The sequence below is a fragment of the Thermobia domestica genome, chromosome 9 (assembly GCF_964235325.1).
Source record: "Thermobia domestica chromosome 9, izTheDome1.hap1.1, whole genome shotgun sequence".
In the NCBI taxonomy this organism is placed as follows: domain Eukaryota; kingdom Metazoa; phylum Arthropoda; class Insecta; order Zygentoma; family Lepismatidae; genus Thermobia; species Thermobia domestica.
This window is the reverse complement of record NC_137462.1, coordinates 34,601,814-34,615,647: the sequence shown is the minus strand read 5'-3', so window position 1 is coordinate 34,615,647 and position 13,834 is coordinate 34,601,814. Positions and strand designations below refer to the sequence as shown.

The window sequence follows — 13,834 nt, the reverse complement described above, 5'->3', positions numbered from 1 at the left end:
TCTTATTCAAGTTTTCCGTAAGTTCTGAGTTTTAAGAAAGAAGTCGCATGATTGTATTCAGTATGTTACTTCTTGCTTCCAACACGGATTTGTGTTTCTGTTGTATTTCGTTCGTTTCTTTTCTCACGTTCGCATGGTAAAAGATGAAAATTCATACTTTCTGTACAGTCTACTACAAAAGAAAATACCGTACTTTGTATACAGAGAATGCTATTTTCTTTTGTAGCTGACCGTACAATACAAAGTTATTTATTTATTTTTTTTTTTTTAATAAGTTCAGGGATTTTCTTTCTTTCTTTTAAATTATTCTTTGAATGGTTAGTCGGAAACTTGTCAAAGTAAAGAAACTATTGTTGAAAGAACATTCAGTACAATGAAAAATATATTGCAATAAAGCTGAAGAAAGACTTAATAAAATAACGCAAGAATAACGAGTTTTTGTCACAATTGTGTTCGAAGGACAGAAGAAAAATAATAATGACGTATTGTGTAATTATATGCTTCCGTATGAAACCGTGGCTACAAGAGATTCTCCTCCCTTAGTTTGCAAGCCTAATTCGAACTAAAAGACTGCTACCTATAGTTTCTCGGCCACTCTATGCTACATTTTCAAGTTTGTTACATGCCTGTTGTGTACTACAGATGGTATGCTTTTTCATCTGATTTTGTTGACAACTCTGTAAATATAACAAGGGGAAAAGGTTTCTGAAGTTTTTTTTTTTTTTTTTTTTATGAAAAAAAAAAAAGTTTGATAAACTAATTTTCTGAGCACTGGTGTGATTAGTCCTGCCTAAGTTGAAGCCTGCGTATTATTATCGTACACACCGTATAATAATCAGTATCTTAGACATTTCGGAAAGAGTGCCAAATATGGATAGCAGACATTTCTGAAATTTTATATAAATCCTTTTTAATGCACAATAGTTAGCCTCAGTTCTCAGTATGAATTCATGTTTCGGATTTCACGTTAAACTGTAGACCTATAGTACAGTCACAAACTAAACCAACTTTTCTTATCAACATTAAAAGTTTCAAAAGGCCATTATGATCACTCGCAGCCTGCCAATGAGTCAAATGTTGCAACCATTACAAAGGGTTTGGCCACTTACCATTGTCGCCAAAAACTGCAAGTAAACTGACCCGCCCTTTTCTTGAATAATGCCACACATGGGTGGTTTTGTTTGTGTTCAAACTATATCTCATATAGCAAGGATCTTTTAAAGGGATGTTAAACTCCAAGGTAAACAAATAATAGTCTATTATATCTGTAGATATGGAACCTCAGTTTGGATATCCATGAAGGTGAACCCCACTTATCAAACTTTACATTGGAGAAACTTAAGTATGCAATAAGAGTAAAAATAAGTCAAAAAGGTAAATTGTTAACAGAAACACATTTCTGTCAATACGTACGATTCAACTTCACATAAGCAACTACATCACGTTACAAAGATCTACGAGAAGGGAAAAAATCATATATACTGTGTTTACAGCCTACACTCTGCCCACTGTTGATCTTCAGTAAATTAGACAACACTTCAAGGACTCGTATATAAGAATTCTGAATACTGTACTATGGAGCAAATTGTTGGGATGATATTGTATCCGTAACAAGCAATTGTCTTAAGAAAAATAATAAATAATATAAATGCAGTGAAATTATATCATATAGTCTAAAGTAGAACTCAATTGCAAGTGAACGATAAAATGTGGTAGTAAGTATGAAATTCGAGAAACCCACAAACAAAATTATGTCCACCATACTGTCCATAAAATGTAATATGTTAGGTGAAGCTGATAAAGGATACGCATAAAGGAACATGAAAGGAATCGATGTATTAATAGCGGTATCTATGAACAAAAAACTTCAGATCCAAATTGAAAGTGACTATGTTTGTGAATCTTAATCTCTTAAACCACCCGACCGATCTCGATCAAATTTTTAACGTAAATGCAGTTCTGGCCTGGGAGTGTTTTTAGCTATTCACTTTGACGGCAGAACTTCGGGGAGGGGAATTATATATAAAAAAAATGAAAAACTCAACTCTTGATCCAAATGACCGATCTCGATCAAATTTTCAACATAGAAGACGTTCGTGCCTGGGATGGATTTTACCATTTCACTTTGACGGAATAACGTAGGGGATGGGAAGGAGGGGGAGATATACGAAAATCAATAAATATTAAAATAAAAATGAGTATCCATGTTCCATGAGTATCTTCGATACAAATCAGGAAAGTATATGCCATCGTACTATTCAATGCATCCTACATGAAAACTTATTTTTAGAAAAACGAAGTTAACAAAAAGAAAATATAAGGAAGAATCACAGAAGAAAAGAATAATTGGTTAGAGTTTCTTCTTTAAAAAAAAAAGAATAACTTGCAAAAAACAATAAGTGTTTATCTTATCACCAATACATAGCTTGACGTACTTATCTGCGTAACTTTTCGAACTTTCTGCCCAGTAATGAAATGGAATACTATAAGTATACCCTAAGATAGAACTATGATAGGAAAACGCAGAAATTGTCTGGTATAATCAGTTTCTCCGAACATACACAAATATATGCGTATGTACACTCAGGTGTTTCGCCAAATGAAACAAAATTAATTTCAATTCTTGAGCATTGAATCAAACCATAATTTCAAATCGGTATTTACTCATAGTATAGCCCATCACAAAAGGTGGCCAAGGTTTCCTTCGGTGATACGCAATAAAACGAAATCTTTCAGTTTAACGTCCCATAATTATGCCCTTTAGGCGAAGGGAAACGGATGATTAAGGCAAGTGAACGATGGTGGAAGAATTTGTGGAATGAGAATGTGGGAGGAAACGAGAGTATCCTGAGAAAACCCACGGACACGGTGTTGTTCACCACGATTTTACTTGCCGGGAATCGAACCAGAGGCCCCACGCACCAGCGGTAAGCCATCCGTCGATGATATGTGTCATTAGGTTTTTTTTTTTTTTCTTTTTCACATACATGTTAATAATTATATGTTCTCATTCTCTGATATTATACGTGACACAATATTAGCTACCGATGTCAAAATTGACAACCCAAACACGTTATAAAGAAATATTTGTGGATTAGTTCTGTTAGTGACAAGAAATGTGGTATAATGCAAAGAGTCTTTCACGCGGTTACTGCTCGTGCCCGTAATACTTACGTATATTTGTGTCAATAATAAAGAAAAAGCTATATTTTTATTCATTTAATTTAAGAATTTTGTGTACCTTCTGATGGAATAAGTTAACCTAATACGTCTTCCTGATCTCCTTTTAATGGTGAGCAAATTCCTGGATTGTGCTAACATATGTGTAGCCTTGTTGGTGTGAAACATTTTGGGTTACAAACGAATGTATTTTGATGCATGTTTATTTCTTAACATAATGCATGTTCTTTTGCAAGCTACCAGGAAAATAATGTGGTTAGTATGAATCGTGCGAGGTTTACATGAAAAATGGCAAAGCACACAGCCAACACTCCGACCATAATGCAGAATTTACTGTATATATTGAGAGATTTTGTTTTTTGTACGCGCAGGTGAGTTTTCATATAATCCATCTATTTATACTATGATAATAGATATCAAGGCTCAAAACAGAATATGTATATTTTTATATTCACTGCGTACTGTTTATTTAACGAATAATTAACACTTCTGACCAAAGTATACTTATTTATTAAAAATAAAATACAGTGTAGCGAGTACAGATAACTAAAATACAGTAAGAGTTAATGTCTGATGAAGATAACGTTAAAGTGTCGAAACCGATACACTGTATTTTAGTTTTAAAAAATAAGTGTGTATATACCCTGGTCAGAACTGTTAATTATTCCTTTACTGAGTTCCAGAGTCGTGATGGATAGAGTTACATGTTTATTTTAATTATGATATAAAGTGTTAAACGTAATGATGTTCAAAGCAGTTTTTAAAGTCTGTCAATGTAATGAGTGAAACTTATTTAAAAGTTAAAAAAAAAAAATGATTTACATTAAGACTTTTCAAAAGTAATTAGGAAAGAAATAAAAATTGAGTAGTTTTTCAAATTCTGGTAATTTGAAGAAGAAAAATTGTTATTCTAGTTCAAAGGTTACACCGGTATTCGCATCATAAGTAGTGATTTATTAATTTGTTCTCTACCTGCATAGAAGATGAAATAATGCACTCAGTAGCATATCCCATTTCGAATGCAATGTAATATTCTTCGTCCAACAAAACATAAATCACTAATGTAAGTATGTGTGTTGTTTGTATAGTTTGTAAGTAAAATTGTTTTCTTAAATTAAGATTAAAATAAAATTTCTAACACCAACTGAATGTACCATAATGTTTCAGAACATGTGTCCTTGCCTGTATACTGTGCCAGAAAAAAATTTAGAGTTTATCTTTATATGATTTTTTTTTCTTTTTCTTTTGTCTTTGCCTTGCTACCAGACAATGAGAGTGGTGGCGATTATTTCAGCAAGAATCTTCTGTGTGTTAATATTCACTTCAACAATAGCTCAGTTTTAACATGGAAAGCTACGAAAAAGCATGGTTAACATTTTTAGAGCAAAAGGTTTCTGTAATTCTTGTGGTTTCAGAATTGAAAGTTTCAAGGCAGACTATATCTTCTGAAAAAGGCAGCTAATTCTGTACCATATGGCGAAACATCAAAACGAAAACTTGGTTCAGATAACCCAAAGACAACAACAAATAGGGCTGACAGACGGCATGTTAAAACGAAGTAATGTTTGGTCCATCAATAACATCCAGAGGTTTAAAATAGAAACACCCCGAATTGTTCAAAGTTGTTTCAATTCGGACGATCCAACATCGGCTTCAGAAGGACTTAGGACTGTCTTCTGAAGCCATTTTAAGTTGAAAGTTTTATATATATATATATATATATTTTTTTTTATTTTATTTTATTTTTTTTTAAAGCCTATTATTCGCCACGAGAGGAGAGGTATGGAAATATTTTCTAATGTATAGTTTTTGAATCAGTATGAATATTCCTCATTCGTATGGTGGCATCACTCGCTAATGTAAGATAGAGAGTCATCTCCCAATTTTTCAATTCTTCCATTTTCGTAAACACAGTGTGCTTTTTAAAGTCTGGAGAACCCTTAGAAATGGTTACATACAATTCAGACATGGGTTACTTTGTTTCATATCGATTTACTAGGCATTACACCGAAGTGGGAATTCAATCAATTTCGTAATTTTTGGAACAACAGAACTTACATACACAAAAATGATAATCCTGCCATTTATTTTGACCGCTTCCTTCATTGCCATGTGACATGCCGATGGGTCATTATAATTATCCTATTCAAAGTCATATGTTACATCAGTTGATTACTCCTTGATTTGCAAGCCGAGTTACTTATAAGCTAGTTACCAACATTGTTCCTTAGTGTGTAACTTAATCTATTAAAAAAAAAAAAGTAACAAATAAATGAAAAATGACCCCTGCTTACTAGTGTTGACAGTCAACGTGTTATGGAATATTTCCATCCAGGTAGACGTGTATCTCAGTTTGGATCGGAGGCAAATTGTTCAATAGAGAAGTTTTCGTATGAACACGGTGTTGAGAAAAGTCATTGCTCCAGTCTAGAGTAAAATGTAAACAAATTAACAACCATACGATTTATTAATGTATATGGTCCTTTTTTATGATTATTGTTTTGCTTTCAATTCTGTCGAGTTCGATCGGTTTTTATACCAGATTTCATTAAATGAACGTTTTCAATGGAAATGGTTATCCGCCAGTATCGTTATACACATAATGGATAACGGACAATATTCTGTCCATTAAGTTCAATTTCTATTGCAGCATGTACAGATTAGATTATAGTAGAAATACAAAATAGAACTATAAGAAAAATGGATGGAAGGTACTACCAAAAGACTGCTTTAGTTCAATATGACAAGAATTCGTTATGTTTTGGCCAGAATAAAAATTTTGCCCTTTTGCCTGATAAGAAAAAAAATGGTAAATACAGGTTATGTAACACTTTTTTTTTTTTTTTTTTTTTTTGTATCGGCTAATAAAATTTTAAACTTCGTAATTATTAACTGTTCAAGATAATTATAACGTTTTAAAAATTTTGTTTAGATACTTGAAATCCATGCACTTTTCAGTAAGAAAACTAAGCCTAGCTGCGTGTGTGTTTTGATACATAGTTGGTAATTTAGTTGCGAATTACTTCAAGCATTTAGTATATAACTTTGCCAACAGGATTTAGTGTGAGTTTTCCAGCAAAGTAGTTTGCTATACGAAGTAATGCCATCGTGTGTAAACGAGAATTCTTTCAGCTGGTTAAAAGATTCTTGCAGGTAACGCTGTGCTGTGACTTCTGGTATTCATCAAGATAGATCCATAGCATACATATCATTCGAAAGTGCTTGATAAAAGATTTAATTGGTCGAATGTTACCTCTATAATATGGTGTTTTCTTGTGCCTCTATAACATCAGGTGCGTGTCTTCTTGTGCCCTTTGTGGCACGTGGTTCACCCGCGTTTCCTGTATACACAGTCTCGGATTCCATCCCAGATCCGGGCTTCTAAACATTGGATAAAAATCTGGGTAGTAGTTTGGATTCCACTTTATATAGTAGGTCGTACTGCATATATTGAGAAGATGTTAAATTCCAGTCAACGCAATGTCTTAGTGCTTGGCGGAAAAAAAGAAAGTTTCAACCTATACTTGAATTTTCCAGTGTAATTGTGATGAAAAATTTTGTGACTATCATGTACGGCCAATGAATTGTATTGAAATGGACTTGAATTGTGACACATCATAGTCCATAAAAGCAAGTACGTGTGCGTTTGTTCCCTATCTATAACAGTATGCACCATCTATAACGTCAACCAGTGTTTGACCAGTGTAGCAAAAGTTCCACTATAACACTTTGAATATATATATTGCTGTAAAGCTTTTATCTTCGGGTACATTGTCGCATCACTTGATAATAGGGTCATGTCAATCAATGTAAACAATATACATACAGGATAATTACGAAATAGCAAGATCATAAAGAAATAAGGATTAATATACTTGATAACTAGAACTGCTGAATGTAAATTTGTAAGATATTCGTTTCATTGAATAACCTTCGAATATCATGACAAATGCACACAACTAACGCAGTGAAAATTATTGCGTGAATTTGCTCCTTACTTCATTATTTACTTCAAATAAAAATAATAATAATAATAATAAGAAGAAGAAGAAGAACAACAACAACAACAACAAAGGATGAAAGATGGTAATGTGTGATCTTCAAAATTAAATAAATAAAATAAAATGTTATATTTCACGCTTATGTATCTTCGATTTTCGTTGCCTCAAATTTATATGTGTGGACTTCCCCTATTTGCACTAGTTTACATTCTTAAACAATGAAAGAATATTACTTTGTTATATCTAGTTTATATATATATATATATCATTGAATGTGAATGTCCTTAAGTCTTTGTTCTCCATGGCACAAATGTGTACATACGGTAGAAGGGTTGTGTGAGATTAGGTGCGAGAAACATCGAAGGTGCATACGCATGAAACAAGAAAAGCAGTCTGAAATAAGCGCACCATACATTAACTAAAGAGCCTCTTCAATTATATATCAGTAGTAGTCCAAAATAAATAAATAAACCTACAATGAACCAACACGAGAAGCCACTGAGAAAAATATCGAAGGAGGAAGGAAGAGAAAGAATTATTTGGAATGGCATACTTAATAAAATAAAACCCATAACATCATCTATTTCAGTTCTTGAATTCAGTTCTTGAATTCCGTTTACAGCATCTTTATTGGTTTCAATATTATTTGAACAATGCAATTAACTCTTAACAATTGCGACGACAAAAGCACGTATTTTTTGAACATACGTGTAAGCAAAATATGTGTAAAATAAAAACTCAAGAGTAAAAAAAAAAAAAAAAAAAAAAAAAACATGTCATTATTAGTTTATCTCTGTGAAAACAGTACAGAAGTCTATAATCTAAGTGTAAGTGAAAAACTTAACAATGAGGAAAACTCAAAACAGGTAACATTTACATCAAGACCAATAACTTCTAACACTTGTGGCGAAGCTGATGAAGAAGCCTTCGGAAATAATCAGTAGGTAATTTTATTAAAATACATTCGATTGAGAACCTAAACTAATAAATTAATCGTAATAGATATAAATGGTCCGTAAGTTTTAATTTTTTTTTCGTGTCAGAATAGTGACACGATGTGCAAGTTTATAACCTTGGTTGATTTTCCTAGGTTTTTAATAATATATAACCATTGCAAATATATTTTAGAATTGGTTCCGTCTCCACATACAGTTGAAAGTAACTGTATGGTTCCATTGCGAAGTACATTATTATTTTCACACCCCCAAAATGTTCAGCACAAATTTTGACATGGTTCATACAGTGCTAATTGGTAAATCGAATAATCATGCATAGGTAGTGAAATATTTAGTACGTCGGGGATGGATGGATATATATATATATATATATATATATATATATATATATATATATATATATATATATATATATATAATATACACGTATAGTACTAGATCGGCAAATTTCTCTACCCAGGAGCTGTTAGCTATAGATAACATACCCCCTACAGCGTAATACGAATATCTAATAATATATATATATATATATATATATATATATATATATATATATATATATATATATATATATATATATATATATATATATATATAATAGATAGATAGATAGATAGATAGATAGATAAGTATGTAGCACGTACAAACTCCGATATCGTAAATAAGCAGCGCTGGAACACTTCGCGCAACGCTAACCGTTGAAATCTACGAAAAATATAACGAATGTTGTTGGAAACTGTTGTATCAAGTAAAGTTAGTGTAGGAAAACTCAATCATTGTGTGCATTTCTAATATTGTTGAGTGAAAACAGTCACTGCTAAAGAACCAGAACAACCATGAGCTTTCTCCCAGAATATAGTCACATCTATTTTTCTGTTAGCAGGGTTAGTCGTTTATTACCTCGATTGTAACGCTTCAGGTTTGTTTTCTATGATTATCTCGCTTCCTAACATAAATTCGAAACTTTAGATCCAGACCACAAAAATGTGTATGTAGTAAGGTAATTTGCATTGATAGAAATAAAGAATAAAGAGTACTGATTTTTTTAAATTTATTTATTTATTTTTTTATTTCGTTTCATAATACTGCAATATCACTCTTATACATTAGAGAAAAAAATGCACTTTCGGTAAATGCTTCACCAGATGCAATGGAGGAATAGCATAACCAGTATTTTCTGATTATCTGTTTTCCGTGCCCGCTTCGGGATACCTGTGCTCTCTCTTCATGAAATATATTGTTACGTCAGGCAAGTTGTGTAATAGACATAGTGCCATGTTTGCGAAAAGACGAGAACGTCCTGCAGATACATGCCATATGTTGTTTCATTGTCTTTCTGCACTCTTGTTTATCCTGTTTTTGCATCAGGACCATTGAGTCAATAGGTAACGAAAGGTTTCTACGGAGCATTGCAAGCATCAAATGACCAACGATTATTCTCAATTTTGATTTCGCATGTGATCGAACCAAAATAGTTGCGTTGCTAAAAGGAGGCTATACAGAGTGAAAGTAGCGAGCTTTGTTGGCATTGCGCAAGGAGACTTCAAAACTCGAAAACAGTTCAGGTAGACCAACAGTGAAAAATGGAGAAATAGTCGCCGAAAAGTGAAACCATTACAAGACCAGCATATCTACGTAATAGCATATAGGCAACTTCCCGCGAATTACGAAAGTATTTTGTATTCACGTCACCACTGTATTCTCTCTCTACATTGCCGAAGACTATCTCGGCAATGAGCAGATTCGATAGTAAGGGATTGCAGGAGCTTCTAAAAATGGACTGTTCAGGTTTATGATTTCTCATTTGAAAGGAGAACGTTTCTTTTGGCAGTCACCGCACTATCAGTTAGTGCCCTGAACGATACTTGTTTCTAGGCATTTTTTTTAAAAAGGTAATTATAGGGCACTGTGGCAACTCACTGCCTCTTACATTACAGAACCCACGCAAGCGTTAATTCTGCAGAAAGACCACCCAGCATCTAGCAGCACGATTATACACGCTCGAAGTCACTTATTGCACAATAGGCAGGGGTGCCCACAAGGGGGGGGGCTATGACGCAAACTGCGTCATTGAAATATTTGGGGGGGGAATCTAGATAAATATGTTTGAAAGGGTGTGAAAATTAATCGAAAAGATTTTTTGTCATGGAAGAACACCTAAGGATAGGCAATTGAGGGGGGTGCGTCATGGACATGAGGGGGGGCCACCACTGCAATAGGTATCGTACTGTCATTGTATTCACAAACTGTGATCAATATGCAAGGAATTCACACAAACTACACACGTCAGGTTGTCCAATGACCTTGAAACTACAAACAGCAGGCCTCGAAGATTCGCTTGTCTACGTTGGCGGATGTACTAAGATATCCAAATTAAGACTAGCATGTTTTTCACACAGGATTACCATATGCCATCGTTTATGCGGACATTTCCTCATTTTGAGAGTAAAAATTTCCGTCCAGATAAATTTTCCAAATTCCTTGATTCATCCGCATTTTCTGAGTTCAAGTGTATTATAAATTCAATTTCAGGCAGGCAAGATTGTTTAGTATTCAGATCAAATCTACTAAAAAAATACGAATAGGTAAAATTAACACGATGCTATGTAAGTACTTTTGTTTAATTATTTTCCACACATTTCAATATATTTTTCAAAATGTTTGAAAAGCAAATTTGAAAGTAAAAACTAAAATTTGTCATTCGTGTGTCAAGAGTTAATGTTTATATAACGAGTTATATAGCTGGAAGTGTGTCCGCATTTTGACATATTAGAATATGATAACCCTAGTTCTACAGATACAGATTTTCTGGTGCGAATTTCGTTAAAATCGGAGAATGTATGTGGAGTGAACGTTCTTAAATCTATTTCCAACAGTGGTGTTGAATAGTGTCGGTGAAAGGCAATATTCACATCAAACACAATTTTGAAATTACACTACCATTCATTTCTTCATTAGCTTTCAATCCTTAGTTCATATGTGAGTTTCCCGTGAGTCCTTGAGTCTTAAATATTTCCACTCAACCTTCTTTAGTGCTTCCACCAACACTATAAAGCTTATACGATTAAAAGCCTTTGTTAACAAACTCTTGTCTAAATCTACAAACACATCCCTCTCTTTGTCAAAAATCATTTTACCTAATCCCTAATTCATGTTAATTGACTTTCTAATGCATTCTCTCTTTAGAAGTGTTTTTCAACTTCCTCATTTATTCATCCACTTATTCTTCTCTCAAATATTCACACCGGAAATGTTTCCTAAGTGATGTCAGACTAATAGTTTTATCTTCTAGTCAGACTAATAGTTATTTTATCCATGCTTAGACGTAAAGGTGCAATATGTGGCCCTGCAACCTCGCCATCGGGTGAAGTGACGAAGGTTGGCCTTCCAGCATTTCAAATCAGTGACAAAAGGTCTTATATAAATGCAGCATTAAAGAAGTAATTATTAGATGCATGAGGCTAGGCTAAGCTGAAGTGCTTTCGAAAAAAAAGTTTCATATTAAAGGGTGCTAAGGTGTGTTAACTATAATATTTGTAATCAGCATTCTACTGGTTCTGAAATATAGACCGGAAACGTGGTCAAAAAAAATTAAATAAAACAGACGTTCATAATCTGCAAACTACACAACAAAGCATAGATGTGAACGAGGATACTAATCGTGAGAAATGTCGATCCTGCGTAAGCGGAAAAACAGTGTTAAAGAAGAAAAAAATTAACCACTTTCCTAAGAAATACTGTAAAAAGATAAATAAATAAATAATGTTAAATTGTTATTAAATTGTAAATTGTGTTATCTCTAGAACTCTGCACCTTAGAGCAGACATATAAAATAGACTCCAATAACTACCTTCTCGACGTGAAAGGGACAGAAAATCTGTTAATCAATTTAGGTTTTGATTTATTTATTTATACTTATTTTTTTCTTCACGATTATGAGACTAAGTCTACGGACACTCAAAAGTGAAAACAAGCTAAAGACCATATTTCTATATTTTTAATATCACCTAGCAGTCTTAAGAAGTAGTGTAAAGCAAATAGTGTGATTATTTAAGTAATGATACAAGGTGATGTGATACAGTATTTCTTAGGTATTATTCACCTGTAATGCCTCTACAGGCGGCAAGTTTGCACACTAATTTCCTTGTTGCTAATGATATAAGTCATATGAGCAATATCTGACGTAGTTTATCAGTGTTACCAGAGATACGCTTTACCGCAAGATTTCTTGCATGTCCATGAGCTCTTCAAGAAAACAAAAGGATAAAGTGAACATAATTAAACGTCATTCCTATACCGCAAACAATATTAGTATAGCTTAAAACATTGCGTGTACGTGTTTCTGAAGTTTGATTTGCGCTGAACACCTAAAACTTGGACACGTATAACTCCTAGAAGGCTACCACTTACGAAAGAAGAACTTTTATTTATTTGTCAAGTTAATGCAAACACTCTGCACAGTATGATTGATTAAAATATATGGGACGGATAGATCCAGAACTATATGTTTCTTTTCCGTCGTCGTCTGTTTGGCGTAGAGATTTTTTTATATTTCCTGCCAATTTTGATAAGAGTTCGTACAATTCTGCCGTTAGCGTAGACAGCTCTTTCAGTCGTCTTGTAACTCTTCGTTATTAGAGTTAATGTAAGTGGATGTGGTTCGAAGCGACTATTATACAGATATTTATAAATTTATTGGAAACACCTGAAAGAAATGCAACCTCACCAGGTTAATGTGGCATTGGACAACTTTTCACTTCAGAACAGCTCAGATCCTATGTGAAATGGAGTCCTAGCAGTGTGAATGATTGCAAGTTGGAATAGCAAAGGACACGTGACTTGGATGTATTCCGTCGGCTGAGATTCGACTGCATTTTCGTGACAGGTCCTTGCCAGTACTTCCATAACACGGTCTTTTAATTACACAGTTTGTGAACATAGCGATAGAAAGTGGGACACAAACTTGAGAAAATCAGAAAAGAATTGGGAACAATTAGGCAACGAATTCAAATTTTATTATATATATTATAGATCTTCAAGAAGTTATACAGAAATATGAAAAAGTATTTTTTATTGAAGAGCATATGTGTGATAAAACGAACGTTACACAACGCGATTCAATCCCTTAAACTCAGATATTAGGGAATTAATTACAAATATCATTTCGTAACCTAATAAAGCACGAAGCTCAAGGATGTCTTCAAGCATGACAGCAATTTTGTAAATTTGCAGGTTTTGAGATATTGCTTTACACAACGATATAACAAAACTACCACAGTCAGGATTGTAACTTTTGAAGGTTTGTTACAGTTTTAGAAAATCACCTGAAACAGAGACTTCTGCTATCCTCTACTCTTTAGATAACAATTCCTCAGGAAATCACGAAAATTATTCACACTTTTTTCTTGTAAAATGATTTTGATTTTGTCTTAAATCAATGCATTTTATTATATCCGTTCTTTTGTCGCAGGTGACTAAGTACACTGACCTTTTGACTAGAGTCCAAATTACAAATACTCTTATCTCAGTTAGTTGGCGTGAAACTGGCATCGTGCATGTGCTCTTTGTATTCTCAGAATCAGACAATTCACTTTGTGATACCACGAGTCTGGTGAATGTGTTAGAGGTCTCCCGCGACGTCTGAACATTTCTGAATGGCTTAATGGGACTTTTTCATAAAGGAACATTAGTTGGAAT

The 13,834-nt window shown here is 33.5% G+C and overlaps 1 protein-coding gene and 1 long non-coding RNA gene across 7 annotated transcripts in view; one reads left to right on the top strand and one right to left on the bottom strand.

Annotated features, from left to right (window-relative positions):
* The window catches only part of LOC145694549 (uncharacterized), a 167,624-nt gene that overhangs the window by 36,829 nt on the left and 116,961 nt on the right, over positions 1-13,834 (bottom strand). The window lies entirely within an intron of this gene.
* Positions 1-13,834, top strand: part of Syx1A (Syntaxin 1A) — a 229,222-nt gene that overhangs the window by 182,867 nt on the left and 32,521 nt on the right. Inside the window, exon 10 of one of the 6 annotated variants that reach the window (XR_014133022.1) lies at positions 3,417-3,551. The exons of the other annotated variants lie outside the window; for them this stretch is intronic. The gene's annotated coding sequence lies outside the window, so the exon portion shown is untranslated. The remainder of the gene's footprint in view (positions 1-3,416; positions 3,552-13,834) is intronic. 6 annotated transcript variants of the gene reach the window in all.